The 16,853-nt window shown below is 34.6% G+C and overlaps 1 long non-coding RNA gene across 1 annotated transcript in view; it reads left to right on the top strand.

The window, feature by feature from the left end:
* LOC134498999 (uncharacterized) overlaps positions 1-16,853 on the top strand; it is a 206,808-nt gene that overhangs the window by 163,698 nt on the left and 26,257 nt on the right. Inside the window, exon 3 of the long non-coding RNA XR_010068086.1 lies at positions 5,385-5,445. This is a non-coding gene — a long non-coding RNA (uncharacterized LOC134498999). The remainder of the gene's footprint in view (positions 1-5,384; positions 5,446-16,853) is intronic.

Here is a 16,853-nt window from a genome sequence, read left to right as displayed (position 1 = left end):
AAATGTAGTATAAAAGCAAGCTGAAAGCAGTGGGAATGTGATATTCAAGAAGTAGATTATAAAACCTAAAATAAGATCAAGAATGAATGTGAAACAAATGAATGTCAGTGGAATGGAAAAGTGAGTGTAGTATGAAAGAAGTACATTGAGATAGTGCGGTCATAAAGATAGACTGATTTGTAAAACAAATACTAGGAAGGAAGTGTGAATGGGTCAAGAAGAAGGGGAAGACCAAGAAAGCAGTGGTCAGATGGAGATAAGATTCTTGAAAAGTAAAAAAGTGAGAATTTCATAGAACAACATATGAAGCAGTAAATTATTGTGGTTGAAACAAGGATAGTTTGCAAGAAAAATATGGTAAGGTATAGTTGAAGCTTTTATTTCTCTTATATCATGTTCTTAATTCCTTTGAGTTTGTACACTTTTTCTTCACCACCAACACCATAGGAAATGGTGGGATAGTTATGTATGTATGAATATATGAGCTCTTGCTAATATTAAGTAATCCTTCATTCTACTTAATGGTTGAGTTCACAGTAATTGAAAACCTTGATTTGATGTTACAAGTATGCGTCTCGGGATTACACACTTCCCTCTCCTCTTTCCCTACCTTTTCCCACTGTATATTTTGCTTCCTTCTTTGACTCTCTAATTTGCAGTGATCCATAGTTGGCTTTAGTAACATAAAAAGAAGTTCCTAACAAGGCCTAGACTGATATGTTATTTATATGCAACCAAAAAATAACATTGAATGTAAATAATAAAATTATTTATTTCAATTCTCATTTAAAAAGAATAGGAAGCCATTTCAACATCACATATGTCTTGGTCTCCTCTCATTTGAACTATTGAGACACAGTCTACATGGGATTGCCCCTGAAGACCTCTCAGAAGCTATATCTGGTCCAAGATGCATCTGCTCAAGTAGTTATGGGTAAATCTCAATTTGCTTATGTAACACCTCTGCTTTGAGAACTGCACTATCTGTTTCTGAATGCAATTCAAGATACTGTTTTTCATCTTTAAAGGTTTTAATGGCTCAGGGCTGAATATTTGGGGGACTGACTTCTTCTAATTGGTTCTACACATTTAATAATAGCAGGTGGAAGGTGCTCCCTCCAGGTTCATTCACTCAGGGAAATCACCTGTAGGGACCTCAGAGACAGGTATTTTTGTTACTGCCTCATTCTATGGAACAGTATTCCATACAGATCTTACTTTCCCAACCCTGCAGATTGTAGAATGGTTATTAAAACCTGCCTTTTCCAGGGATGGGTATGTGATTAATGTTGTTCCATCTTGGATTTTGCTTATATTTATATAAAATTCTTCTATTGTGTTGTTCAGAGGGAAATGTAGCTTGATGTCTGCTTTATGCATATTATTAACTTTATTTACAAAATAAGGTATTAAGCTTACCTTAGAGTCTGGAATAATTGGACAGACATATATTGCAGATCAGATTACGTCATTAGGGATTTACTGCATAATCCATTCCGCCTTCCAATAACAGTTGAGGATACAATAGGAAAATATACAATATTGAAACAGTAGAAAAATTAAGATATATTCTGATGTTAGGATGATCAGGAAGGAGGGGGCGGGAGGGGATCACTGTTCTAGCATGCTGGGAACAACTAGATCTTGTATCTTTTTTTTTACTTTAAAGGTATTTTTAAATATCACAATTTAAAACCGTTTACGGCTATGAAAGAAGACATTGTTTTCAATCATTTTGTTAGTGTACAGCTTGAATGTGGCTTAGGAATTAGAAAATACACCAAAATAAAGCTATCTGAACTGTGGAAACACAAGTGTCTTTCTTGGCAGACTGCTTTCGCTAAGGAACATTGAGTCACTTGTGATATGGCTACACATGTCTCTAATCTGTACCTATATATACAGTAATCATATACTAATAAAGGCAGCAGGAAGAAGTAGGGGAACCAATGGAAAATGTCTAATATATACTAGGCATTAGGACATGTAAGAAATGTTTCTGTTTAGAAAAACAAAATAAGCACTGCTTTAAACATAAAATATGCATAATAAAAACTACTTCAATTCTCTAAGCATTTAGCTCAGTGGAGGCAAGTTCTAAAGTAAGCAAGTACACAAAGACTTTAACTGCTATATTTAGAAACTGTCCTGTTTCTTTTCCTCTCTTCCTCATGTCCTAGCCAGTTCCACCCTGTATCTGCCAAGGAGCAAATGACAGAATGAACAAGAATCAGATTCACTTTGGATGACTCTCCACTGCCCAAGCATCATTACATTTACACAGCATAATTCTGCCTCTGGTAATGGGCAGAGAAGGTGGGGAGCTGGCCAGGTAGATGTTACCATGACTCCTAAGTCCCAATGCTGACACACTTTTTAGCTAACTCAGTAAAGAGTGAGCTGAACTTGGGGTATAAATTAGACAATAGCTGCCTTTGCAGAATGATTTCTGGGAATGCACTCAATATTTGGATAAAAAGATGTGACCTTTATGGATGATATTTTGTAATCATGCCAACAGAGGCTCAAAAAGTAGAACTCCTGACTTTTTTCCCTACTGCTTTTTTTCTTGCATGTCTCAGAAAGTAGTGGATCTTTGTATCTGATTTTAAATAAATTCTGCAAGTAATTGAGCCTTGCAGCAAAACCTTCCTTCCTTCCTTCCTTCCTCCCTTCCTCCATTCCTCCCTTCCTCCCTTCCTTCCTTCCTTCCTTCCTTCCTTCCTTCTCCATCAAGGGATGTCTCTTCCAGAGAGGATGAAGATTTTGTTCAGAGAAGGTTTCTGTGTCTGCATGTGTTTGTGTTTTGCAAGAAGGGAAGTTTATATACTCAGTTCTGAGTGCTGAAAAATACAAGTTTCTTGTATTTTGCTGAACAGGCATTTGAACAGGGCAAGCCTGGCAACAGCACTCCCTGAGCATGAGCTCATTGTAAGCACTGTGTATTCAACTGGCATCCTGCCTTTTTGCCCCTTTCCTTTGGCAAGTTTTTGCAATCCTCATTTATGAAATCAGCACAATGATTTCATTGTTTTTTCACGGGGACTGGTTTGTCTTGCTTCTAGTCCTTCACAGAGAGTTATCACAAGAATTGCTTGGGTGTAGTTCTGTGTGACTAGAATTCTGAGAAATTTAGCAAAAATGCAGCAGACTTTCTGGTTCTTAAACCTGGATCTATCAGTACCTAGGAAGATATCAATCCTGAGTTTGGAAATGAAGTTAATTGATTTGTTCACAAAAATAATAAACATAAGGTATGTTTAGGGTACTTAGAATGAAGTCCAGTAAGATGAAATGATTGATTTATGCCATGTGATTTGAATCACAATGTGTTGTGATGGGTGACAATTTTTTTGTCTCCAAACATATATATAGGATATTTATTTCAATGGTTTTCTTTTCATTTTTAAGCCAAAATCCTTGTGGATTCTTGACTAATCACATTGTTTTTAAGGGCTTTTTCATTCATGTCAGAAAGTGCTAAAAATACAAAAGCAAATGAAGGCCTAAGAACGTTATGATTAACTTTGGGCCACATTTAATCTTAATTATGTGATGAAGTAATGCAAATACCTCTTGTCTGATTCCTATTTAGTATAAACTTTGATTATCAGTATGGCATTAGTTATACAGGGGTCGCTGCTAAGGAATGCAAGCTTGTTTTCCTTAAACAGAGTGGTTCAAGCTCCATGAAACTGATAGAATAAGTCACTTTTCTAGCTAGTGCTTAAAAACAAAATGCTAATTCTTCTGGCACTTCTAAAAAATTCTCATCACATCTGTATAATAACATTACAAATTATTTAGTGTCATAAACCACATACTTAGAAGTGGATACAGTGAGCAGATTTCCAGTTGGTAACGGTATCTGTTTCAGGGTCTTGGTACTTCTCAAGAATAGTTAGAGGAAAATGTGAGGCAGTTTGTTTTTCAGGGGGCCATGTAGATGTGCTCATGGTACTGAAAGGTAATGCCAGCTCAGCAAATCAGCTCTTTACAGATGTTTGTTACTGTGCAATTTGAATATTTCTAATCAAAGTTAATTTTCACTTGAAGATAGAGGGCAAAAACAATTCAGATCATTGTGCAATATTGTACAAGCCTTTCTGTGCCTTTGAGTTTTCTTTATTTCTCTTTCAAAAAGCAACTTAACTATGCCTCAATATGAAAAATATATTTTAAGTTCAACATTATTAATAAAAAAGTAATAGTTATATTCTCTGCAGGCATACATACCAGCTCGATAAAAAGTGAATATTTCCAATAGTTAATTGAGTGCTATCAAAAATGGAATTTATTATATTTGTTGGGAACTAATTTTTGTTTGTTTGTTGGAAAGTGTTCGCAGTCATTGCCAAGTGAAAAATCATTCACATTTCACAAATATAAATCTGTAACTAGCATTTTCACTAAATTATTAATTAGCTTGGTGCTTTAGTCTTTCTCTGCATACTGAGATTAAAATACAGGTAGTGATTAAGGCACCAGGCTAGAAACCAGGAGACTGTGAGTTCTAGTGCCGCCTGAGGCACAAAGCCAGCTGTGTGACCTTGCCCAGGCACTCTCTTTCAGACCTAGGAAGGAGGCAATGTCAGACCACTTCCAAAATCTTGCCAAAAAAACTACAGGGACTTTTCCAGGCACTTGCCAGGAGTCAAAAAAACTGACTTGAAGATACAAAAAAAAAAAAAAAGTTCTCATTTAGCAACTGCCTCATTAAGTGACCGCTCAGAAATAAAATGGTAGTAAACAGTAGTAAATGGTAGTAAAAAAATCATTTTCCCACCAATGCGTGTGCCTACGCTCAAATTTCTGTGCCTGACAACAATGCCTGCTTGAGTGAGAATAACACTGGCATTGTTGCTCATTTATCTGAATGAGACAGCAACCAACAATCCTCGCAGGTCTCTCTCTCTCTTTCTCTCTCTGTGTCATGTGGCTCGCTTAGCAACCATGTCACTTAGCGACCATTTCACAGAACCAATTGCAGTTGATAAACGAGAACTACCTGTGAAGGTGCCAATGGTTCTATTGCTTTAGTGGAAAAAAAAAATAAGTGTTTCAAAAACAAGGAGTTATTGCTTTTATAAACAGATAAATTAGTATAGTAAAAGTTTCCTGGTATTTACATGGGTTTACAGTATTAGTCTCATTGCAAAATAGCACATCTTTCTGTTTTGAAATATACAAAAATATTTTGTACTTATTACTTTTATGTAAATGTACCCTATTCCTTTTAATTATTGAAAAAGTTAGTTAAGTATGTCCTACCAAAAAGCTCAGGAGGGGCATTAGGAGGAGGATGACATGATCTTGTGACATAATTTTTTAATTGTCACTTAATACAGAACTGTTTCATGCTGTATTTCTTAATTCTATTATAGTGATATGAAAAATAAATGGAAAAAAGAGATGAAGAATTTGATCATATAAGAACTGAATAAGGTAATCAAATATCAAATGTATTTTTGTATAGTCTCATATATGCTATTTTAGTAGCCTTTCAATGCAAACTTTTAACTAATCATATGGGTATATCATATAAGCTTACTTTGCCCTAAAATTTTATTTTAAAATTTGGATTCATTATCTGAAACAAAGATTTGTCAGTAAAGAGAACCAAACTGAATTCCTTATTAAAGTATGTGAAGTAATGTTATTCTTTCACAACGGATGAGTAATGCAATGACATTCTCTGAAGAAATCTTTGAGACTGGAGTCCTAATTACAATTACCTGAGAGTACATTCCATTCTAGGAATCAGATATGATAACATCATATTTTTTTACTATATGTTTGCATGGAAAAATATTCTAGGAAGACAAAGCAATACATTGGAATCAAAGAATAAATATTTCTAAAGCAAAGTTTCTGACAAATGATCATGGTGTAAGTAAGAAATAATGAAAATAATTTTTCTGTTGAAATACCAAAGAAACTCAAGGAGTGGCCTATAGTGTTTGAACCTGTAGTACAATCTATTAAGTGAAACATAGTTTATCTACCTGGTGACACTGGGGCTCATTCTACTCTGGGGGCTCAAGATGGGTCATGAGGCGTATGCATCTCTTTCTTCTAATGGAAGACAATAGATGGAGTTACATAGGCTGATCGCTTTACCCTCTCTAATGATCCTGCTGTCCTGCTTAATATGATTGTTTTAAGAATCCACAACGGTTATTTACATTTGTTGCTACTGTATGAATACTGGTTTAAGAAATCTGAGTAACTCTCTTTTAGTCTCTGAATCTAAGAGGCTAATCAGAGGTACTGGATATTTATTTGCATATGAAGCCCTTTCAGATTGAGAGTTTGATTTGTTGTTTTTCCAGTAATCTGGTAAATTTGCATAACATTTTTCAAGTTTCGAATTATGAAATTTGAGCTGTCAGTACTTCAACATCCAAAATTTATCCTGAGTTTGCTAGAAATTTTGTTATAGGTCTGTTAGATAAATTTATTTTCTAGTTTGAGTAGTTTTTCAATATTCAAAACCTGCATAATCATAATCATCTTCTTATGTTTTATACCATTTATCAAATGTGAATTTAAGATTCATTGTTCCTCATCATAAATGCTTAGCAATTATTTTTTTCAAACTTGTTTCCATTGGTGCCAATTGGCATAAACCCGTAGATCCGATCTTGTGGTGAAATATAATGCACAAGCTCGTTTCTATGGGTCAGTGTCAGTCTGGTGATCTTACAAAACTGTACATAGCAAGGTATATCAAGTATCACTACTGATTTCTAACCATTTTCAAGCAGAATAAATGCTATTTATTTGTTTATACCAGAATAATGCTTTTAAATTATTTTCACAATGATTAAAAGCAATAACCATAATCTAATAAAGAAAAACTGAAGTTGGCTTTCTTATTAGTACATATGGAATTGTAGTAGCCTGGGAATACAAAATTGGCCATTCCACAGTGGCAACAAAAAATTGCACAGGTCTGCCTCTCTGTGGATTATCAGATACAATAATTGCAAGTGATTACATCCCAGTGGGATTTATACTCTTGTAAAGGGATGGTGGTTGAGGAAGAGAGAGAGAGATGGATGGATGGATGGATGGATACAGCATATCCACTTACATCCCCAAAGTTGGGGATATAAAGATACCCATAGACATTAATGATAGAGGTGTATGCATATATTGATTATAGAATCATATTATGATTATAGAATCATAAAATGTTCCTAAGTTTAATATTGTAGAGTGCCTGGTGATGCACATTCTGAGCAGCAGTATAGAAGTATTTCAAATAAAGAAACATTAAAAAGCTGGTTTGTGGAGACAAAATCTGGACAGACTCCTTGTACACTTAGCAATGTACTCAAGGATAGATAATCTTTTTAAGCCCAAAGGCAAGTTTGTCTCCTGAAATAAATCTTGGGAGCTGCATGACATTACTGAATGGGGTAACCCTCTCTTTCTCTTTCACACACACAAACACATACACACAATTCCTATGCATGCCTTTCTTACAAGTTAATCAGATCTATTATGACTGAAAGAAACTGAACAGTATTAAGCAGAGATCTTTTATTCTGCCTGATCATTAAAAAGAAAATACTGATATGGCAGATGAAACCTGAGATTTTCTACATGCCAGACCAATGATACATACATTTTAACTTTAAAGAAGTGCATTATGAGAAGACATGTGGCAAGCATGTTTTTTGCTGCAATGTAAAGTAGCCCTAAAAAAATTTACTCTTCTGCAAAAGCACATTTATTTAAAATGCATATTTTGAATATGATTCATTTCAATTAGTGCAAACTCATAATTTGGAGAAGCTACATTATCGTGCAAAAGAAAACATAGTCAACAGGACACATCAACAGGACAGATGCCAAATGTTCAGTGATCTTTCCAGGTTCATGTTAAACACGACAGCAATTTATGATAAATTCCTTACTTTTCTAAAAGAGGAGAAGATCCGAAGACATTACAAGCTGTGTGCATCCGGGTTGAGGTAGTAGGTTGTATGGTTTAGAGTTACACCCAGGAGTTAACTGTACAACCTTCTAGCTTTCCTTGGAGCACACTTGAATCTTCAAAGAATTCATCATCTTTTTAATCTAGCAAAGTAAGTTTTGTGTAGTAAATATAGAGAGAACACAATGAAGTTTCATTGATATTCAAATATTTGATATTATATGACTATTTCATTTACAATGTTATGAATGAAGCTAATATTATTGGTCTATAACTATACACCACAGGTATTTGAGAAAGAATGACCACTTGTTTTAGGTATATTTGTAATAAAGTTGGAAATGTTTTAGGGACATTGTCTGGGGTAAGGCACATAAAAAGGATCTCGCTTCTGTATGATACTGTAGTTATACTAAGTAGATTTTTACTTTTCTCTGGAATAAATTTTCAATTATCTTTTTCCATATAGTACTTTTTTGTTTTGTTTTGTTTTTAATACAAAAGAAAATTGTCATAAATCTGCTTGTTTTAGCTGAAGAAATACATTAAGAGAACAGAATGCAAATCTTGGGTTATTGACAACAAAAGTATTGCCAGGCCCTGTTTGCAACCTTCTGAAAACTATTTATTCATAAGCATTTCCCTAATGGCTGGGATAGAATATTAATGACCCAGAAATTTGGCATGCCAATTACATAGATGCCTCAATGCCAAGTAGAATCTTAATGTGATATATCTTTTTTATATCTTTTTAAATAAAAAATTGGCCCTGAAGTATTTATATGATCATACCCTAAATCACATTATTGGATCATTTAAATATTGCCCCAGCCACCTGGGAATAATGATGCAACAGCCTTCCTGTTCAGTCCAAATTGGGGCCCATCCGAATGGACTTCTAGAAACTAGTAGAAGCAGAGCTTTTCTGGAGAGCATTTGAGGACCACTGTCAGACCCACTAGGTAGGCCAGACCAGGAAATCCACTTCACATGAAGGCTAAAACTACTCTTATTGAGATTGGCTGTAATAACAATCTTGCAAGTCTGATTGTGCTGTACCTCCTTCTCCCTCATACCTCATACAGCCACCTAACTTGGTGTTCTATTGTGTTGTCTCTGGTTTCAGTGGTGTTTTGTTGTTTTTAGTGTCGTAAATCACTGGACATATATTACTGTCTACAGTAGTATATGAATGAATATGGGGATGACAGAATTACAATTTACTAAAGGAATATTTGAAAACTGTATAAATGTTAGCTAGTAAATCTTGGAGCTAACCTGCAGCTCCAATATCATGTATCTAAATTTGTTTGAATGGTACATTCTTCTCCAATGACATGACAGGGAAGAGCCCACTTTCTGATACCAACTTAGGTGGTTGTAGAAAGTAGGGAAGATGATCTTGATGGACATATGCAGGAACCATTTCCTAGGCAAAAGGGGCTGAAACATTTTTAAAGTCCAGAACAATAATATAACATTCAAAAGCAGCTCATGTGGATGCCTCCTTAATCTTTAATGCTTGAATTTACAGGGTTTTTTTGGGGGGAGGGGTTCTGGATGAAAACTAAAGCATTCAACACTTCTGAAATAGTATAAAGCAGCAATAGTTAGGATCACATGTGGCTTTCAACAGCTGAGGGGGCCATTAGCAAAGCAGTAGTTGAGTACAGAGTCAAAAATGAAGTTGCTGTGCACTGTGGGGAAAGTTGAATATAAAAAGCAAGTTTTAAGAAACAATTACTATACATGACCATGTGTTCTCTCTTGTTGTAAGTATTTTCTGATTCTTAGTTTGGGTTTGTCTGGAATGTTCATGCTATTGCAGTTGGCATAAAACAAAGCTTTGCTTTTATAAATGAAATAAAAACAGGACAATGCCTATCTTTATTGACTCTGCTGATCTCTTATTTTAATGTTTTGCTGAAATAAAAGAAGTATTGGTCTAACCCTTCCCTCTACTCCCCTGGAAAATATAAATACATTGACTTTTTCTATTTTGTCTTAATATTCTGTTAAACTGACCACCCTGTGGGTGATCTAAGGGCATATGCTGCATGTATGGTAGCTGATGGTTATCAGGCCTGCCCATTGAGGAACATGAGCACAAATTTTTGACTGACCATAGTTATAAAGACTAAAGCCCAGAGTCCCCCTTTTGGGAGAGATGGGAGGTAACAGAAATTTGAAAAATAAATAAATAAATAAAGCACCCATATGTGTAAATTGCATTTATGTGATTCATGCTTATATTGGAAATAGGGTTCACATGGGGTGAAATGCTATCTGCCATCTGTGCACAAGGAATCCCAATACTGATATGAGGCATTCCAACAGAACAGTGTCAGTGAATACAACTGTGATCCCTTTGCATGTCTATGAATTTGAAGTCCTTTAACAGGGCATTTTCTGTTAGTTTCTTCTTTAAATGGAAATAACAATCTTAAGATTTTCAGGATTTGCAGGCTTTCCAGCACTATTTCAGATAATTGTTATTATTTTCTAATGCATTTGTGAAGAGATCTGAGTTCTATTTTATTTTTTTTTCCTTTTCTAAGGTGGTTTATATTTTTCTTTGGAACACATTAATATATTCATGGGTTTGAGTCCACAGTGAAGTCTTCCTAGGAATGGGAACAGGGTTGGTGTGTATAATGGAACACACCTCCACATTAAAATCAATTTATATATGAAAAACCAAGCATATCATGGGAAAAAAGACAAAGACAATAAAGTATTCTTGAGCTTGACATGGCTTTTTTTTTGGTGGGGGACATCAGAATTTTGGATATTTTCACCTTCAAAAACTATAAAGTAAACGCATTTACTGTGGAACCAACAGATTTCATTTATTCACTTTTTATATTGTTTTTACATACCTTTATAAGCAAAATGCCATTTCCCATATTTTCTGTTTCCCTTTCACATCTACATGGTTCACCTCTGCACAATCTCCCAGATGTAGATTAGTCATATCTTAGCTTTGTTATATTTTTAAAAGCATTTTTGAGATTGAGCAGATACGGTTGCCTATATAAAGCATGGTGATTATTTCCTGTTTCTGTAGTCTGTGCCTTCTCTCTAGGAATTCTCCTTAATATTAAGGTTTCATTTTCTAAATAATATTGCTTTTGCTTACCCACCCACCCACCCCAAATAGAGATGTTGGGATGTGTTTTTTCTCTCCTCCTGATGTTATAAGGGCTTAGAGAATTGTAGGTGTAGTCACTGTTTCATTTCTCTGAGCAATGGATGGGTATCACTACATTGTCCAAGTCCAAAAGCAGCCAAACATTCTATCATCTGGATTTTAATATGGGAGCAAAATTAGGGCTACAGATCAGAAAATTAAATTCTAAGGTAGCTGTGTTTGACAGGGAAAATAGAGTGAACAATTGGTAGTTATATACAAGTATCAAAAATATAGAACAAGTAGATGAATTTGTGGAAGCAGCAAAACTTGTTTAGACTAAGGGATTACTTTATAAATAGTCAAATAAATCCCAGAGGGTATTTTAAAGCAGAAATTGCCTACATGTATGAACCTTAATTGGCTACTAATTAAATAAATGAGTCTGTCAAAAATATGATCTGTAAGAAGATAGCATTGCAATGATTAACAGAAGTTCCTTTTATGACTTTCTAAATTAAGAGGGCATAACAATTTTGGGGGTGAGGACTATGTATCCATCATGCTGTGCATCAGATCTACAACAAGAAGTAGGCACAGCAAGGATAAAATTGAAATTCCATTTAATCTGAGATAAACTACTTTTAAATTAACTGAATACAATTAATTAATTTTCCCCCAAACTTTTATTAACTTCTGCCTTCTGTCCCATTAAAAAAAATGCAGTTTGACAGCAACTCATAAAATTGTTCTGGGAGCAGCAAACAAAGCTTCGTGGAGGGAAGGGGAACACTTTGGGAATTCCTGTGCTAAATAAACTCCTGTTTTTATTATATAAATATGCAAAATGAAGAAGTTGATAATTGTTTTTTGAAACAAACTTTATTAAAAAATTTAAAATACAAACATAAAAACAAAGATTAACGTAAATAGAAGAACAAAGTAAAGAAAAAGTGAAAGCATCCAAGATGCAAGAAAGAAAGAAAAAAGCTAGAAAAAGAAACAGAAGAAGAAAAAGAATTGTCTTCCAACCTTCTTTGTTACAGATATAGGTATACATTTACATCAAGCTCTTACTCTAAATTTACCAAATATTTTCCATTATTTCTACTGTCCACTGTTTATCTAATTGTCAAATCCAAATAACACAATTTCAGTTTTTTTCAGTTTCATGCAAAAAGTCCAGAAGAAGCTTCCAGGTAGCAATACAATTTGACAATGTCTTTTCCCTAATCAAGGCTGTCAGTTTTCCCATCTCTGCTAACTCCATAAACTTCACTATCCATTCTTCCATAGTAGGTAATATCTCCTTTTTCCACCTCTGTGCATATAGAAGCATGCAGCTGGTATCATATACAGAAATAAAGTACCATGAGCTCTTTCTAATTGCTTATCTATCAGTCCCCACAAAAAAGTCTCTGGTTTCAGTTGTACATTAGTCTTCAAAATCTTCTGAATTAAAATGCATATTTGATCCCAATTTTTTTTTAACTTTCTAACAAGTCCACAAAGATGATAAAAAAGTCTCCTCTTGTTGTGCGCATTTCCAACATACATTTAAGATCCATTTATACATTTTTGACAAATTATCTGGTGACAAATACCAACAATATATCATTTTATAGAAGTTTTCTTTAAGATTATAGCATAATGTAAATTCCAGTCTTTTCATCCACATGTTCTCCCATTGTTCCATACACACACACACAGACACTATGCCCAAAATGTTTTCTGCATTTTATCATACAGTTTCTCTTGTTCATCTTCTGTTTCTAACTTCAATAAGTTTATACATCTTAGCAATAATATCTTTATCATTTGTACAAAGTTCAGATTCGAATTCAGGTTTACCACATTCAAAATCAAACATCTTTCTAATTTAAATCTTTCTAGAAACTGAGCATATGAAAACCACTGACAAATATTACCTCAGATAACAAATATTTTCTTGATTTTAACTTTAATTTCCGCTGTGAAAAATACAGTACATCACTATAAATTAACCATTTTTGCTTAATTATCATTTCTTTTCTATGAAATGCTTCTTGTGGTGACAACCATAAAGGAATTTTTGGGGACAATCTTGCTTTATATCTTTTCCATACCCTCAATATGGCACATCTAAGAAAGTGATTTTTAAAATCTACATTAACTTTATCATATCATAAATAAACATACCACCCAAATCTCAAATCATAGCCTTCTAAGTCCAACAACCTTCTATTTTTCAAAGTCATCCAATATTTCATCCATACTGAACAACAAAATGTAAAGTACAATTTCAAACCCAGTAAACCTAAACGTCCTCTTTCTTTAGCATCTTGTAGCACTTTACACTTAATTCTTGGTTTCTTTTACTTTGCCACACAAATTTTGAAATATCTTTCTGCCATTGTTTAAATCAGTGGTTCCCAACCTTTTTTGCACAAGGGACCAGTTTCATGGAAGACCATTTTTCCATGGACTGGGGGGAGGATGGTTTTGGGATGATTCAAGCACTTCCTCTCTTTCCTGACCTTTTATTCTTTTTTCTTCATGCCATTTGGAGATAGCAGCCAATGGGCTTGCTTTCTGTGACAGGAGGCGGAGCTCAGGCAGTAATGTGAGCGATGGGGAGTGGCTGTAAACACTCAGTCTGTAAATTCACTCGCTCGCCCACCGCTCACCTCCTGCTGTGCGGCCCGGTTCCTAACAGGCCACGGACTGGTACCGGTCTGCAGCCCAGAGGTTGGGGACCCCTGGTTTAAATAGTACATCGGTTGTTAAAATTGGTATTATCTGAAACAAAAACAACATTCTATGTAAAACATTCATCTTAATCACAGAAATTCTTCCCAACAATGACAACTGATTTTTTTCCTATCTTAACATATCTTTTTAAACTTCATTCCATACCTTGACATCATTATTTTGAAACAACATACAATTCGTATTGGTCAAAGTAGCACCCAAATATTTATTTTTTTTCTCTATTTTAAAACCAGATTTGTTCATCAACTCTTCTTGAACTTGTGTCTTCATATTTTTAACTAACATCTTTCTCTTTTGTTTGTAAACTTTAAAGCAAGCCAATGCACCAAATTCTTCTAATTTACTCATTAATGCTTGTATTCCCTTCAAGGGGTCTTCCACCACTAACACCAAATAACCTGCAAAGGCTCTTAATTTATTAATCTCCTTTTTAATTTTTAATCCCATTATCTTCTCATCTTGCCTTATGTCTCTATTCAGCAATTTTAGAACTAAAACAACAAAGGTGATAGTAGACATCCTTGTGCAGTTCCCTTTTGTATCTCACATGCTTTTGTTACCTCTCCATTGACAATAATCTGAGCCTTCTGAGGTGTGTGAATCAATTTTAATTCCTTTATAAATTTCTCTCCAAAATCCATATTCTCTAAAACTTTAAACAGAAAGGACCAGTTCAAATTGTCAAAGGTTTTCTCTGCGTCTAAAAAAAATTAATGCCACTTGCTTCTCATTATGATGTTCCAAATATTCTGTAATATCCAATACTGTTCTAAAGTCAACAACTGTTTGAATAGTTGTAGCTCAGTGCTGGAAAAGATTATTTCCATGTAAGAGATACAAATTCAGGCTCTGAACTTGTTGGACCAGTGATCTTATTTGGCCTAATGTAACTTTGCTTGCTTTTCAATAGATAATTTCAGGTTCAATGTGAAATTTTGTTTTTGTTTTGTTTTTTAATTTTCTCTTACCTTAAAAAAATTCTGCAAATATAAAACTAGTTCCACAGGAAGAAAAGTGGACTTGCAGAATCTTTCCTAATGTATTAGGCTTCCAATGAGTTTGGTTCATAGAATGATCAGAGCATATAAAGTCTGAGATATATTTAAATAGCAATTTGCAATGTCAACTGGATGAGTCAAATTTACTAAGAATGCTAAGATTTTTCTTTTTTTCTTTTTGTTTTTAAAATTTTACAGAAACACATTGGCAAACTAATTTCTGATTTCTTAACTTCCATGCAAACATTCACCTAATAAAAAGTGGGACTTTGGAACAAGAAAAAGATGCATTAATTTTACTGTGAAAAAGTTTAGTTCAACCTACAGGCACCATGTTGTTGCTGATTGATAATGTGCTCAGTTGCACATTATTTTATAAAAAAACCCAATTCTATTCATAGATGTTTTTCATGGTCTCCAGAAAATACAATTTCTTCTTTTCTCATTAGACTGCATTCAAATACCCTATATTCTGTTTCTAGCAAAGAGAATGTGGTTAAACTTCTCCAGTGGTGGGGTGGGGGAGGGGAGAAATTATCTAGCAATTTCTTGGATGAGAATTACCATTACTGTTAATATTCATACATATACATATTCATTTGAGACTTGGATGACTTGTTTTGCAGGATAGTATCAGCACCAGTGCTTGTAGTAACACTACCAGTTTACTCCACAATGCTCCAGACTTATCATTCTTGGGAAATTAATTAAATGAAATGAAATGTGATGAACTAAATGAAAAAGAAACATCTTACAAATTTGCTAAGCTATTTGAAAGGTGAAAGGTCCCCTGTGCAAGCACCGAGTCATGTCTGACCCTTAAGCTATTGAGTTGCTATTAAACAAATATGATAAGTGTGTTTGAGAAGTAAATTTTTTTCTGCCTCTCCATAGCCCCACTGAAGAATTTAATTACTCTGCAGAAGTTTGTTGGACACAACTCAGCAACATTAGTCTCTTTCTACTTCACTCTTAGTGTACTTAGAATTTACTACATAGTACTTTTGATTTATTTTATAGTTTGAAGGATCTTAGTGTTGTTATTTTTCTTTTATACTTCATTCCATTACTTTTTAGACTTCTAGCTATTCTTACTGCCAGATCTGGGGGGGGGGACCTCATGGGAGAAGTCCCTTCATGATTTTTTTAAAAATTGAATTATGTATATATGTTGTGGAGATAATTATCTCAGCAGTGGCAGCAGATGGATGACCTTGTCTGGGCTCAGAAGCTAGCAGTGTCAAGACTAGATTGTTCTTAAATGGAAGACCTCCAAGGCATACCATGTTTTGTATACAAGACTGAGAAGTCAACAACTACAAACTCAGACTATGCTGCAAAATGGTGCGTCCAACAGTAACTCTTGTAAGCAGTCCCTAAGGGTGTCCTGATTAATGATATCAAATGCACTCCATAGACTAAAAGGACCAGGCATCTTTCATCAGACCAACCTATGCTATTTCCATCCCATTCTGTGCTTGATTCCTAACTGGAGTGGATCCAAATAATCTGCTTCCTTTAAGATCCTCTGCAGCTGTTTCCTCACCAACATTTTAACCATTTTTACTTAAGGAAGGAAGGTTGTAGACTGGAAAGACAGTCTAATGTGGCTGGTCAAGAGACAGATTTTTCAAAAGGAAACATTCCATTGCTTTTTTCAAGGTAGGTTGCATCTCTTTATCTCTCATGAAGACATTAAGCACCTACTAACTCCACCTTCATATATCCCATTGATGTTTCCATCAATACATGCAAACCTTTTTCATTTATATAAACACATAAACAGTTTCCTATTTACTCCAGACACAATACTGTGGCATGGGAAAGAACATGTTTATTATCTAGAGCAGATCAGCCCAGGCAAATCCTTTTCTTATATCTGATGTGTACCAGATTGGAGATTACCCTTTCCCATGGTCTAGCACCAAAGAATCTTTCTTAGCACTGGAAAAGGATGTATGTTAAATATGTTTTTTATTACTTAGCAAAGGGATACTTACATGTTAGAGATGCTGTTTTAAATTTAATG

The sequence above is a fragment of the Candoia aspera genome, chromosome 5 (genome assembly GCF_035149785.1).
Source record: "Candoia aspera isolate rCanAsp1 chromosome 5, rCanAsp1.hap2, whole genome shotgun sequence".
NCBI classification, from domain to species: Eukaryota; Metazoa; Chordata; class Lepidosauria; order Squamata; family Boidae; genus Candoia; species Candoia aspera.
The sequence above is the reverse complement of the archived record's forward strand: the minus strand, read 5'-3'. Positions and strand labels throughout refer to the sequence as shown.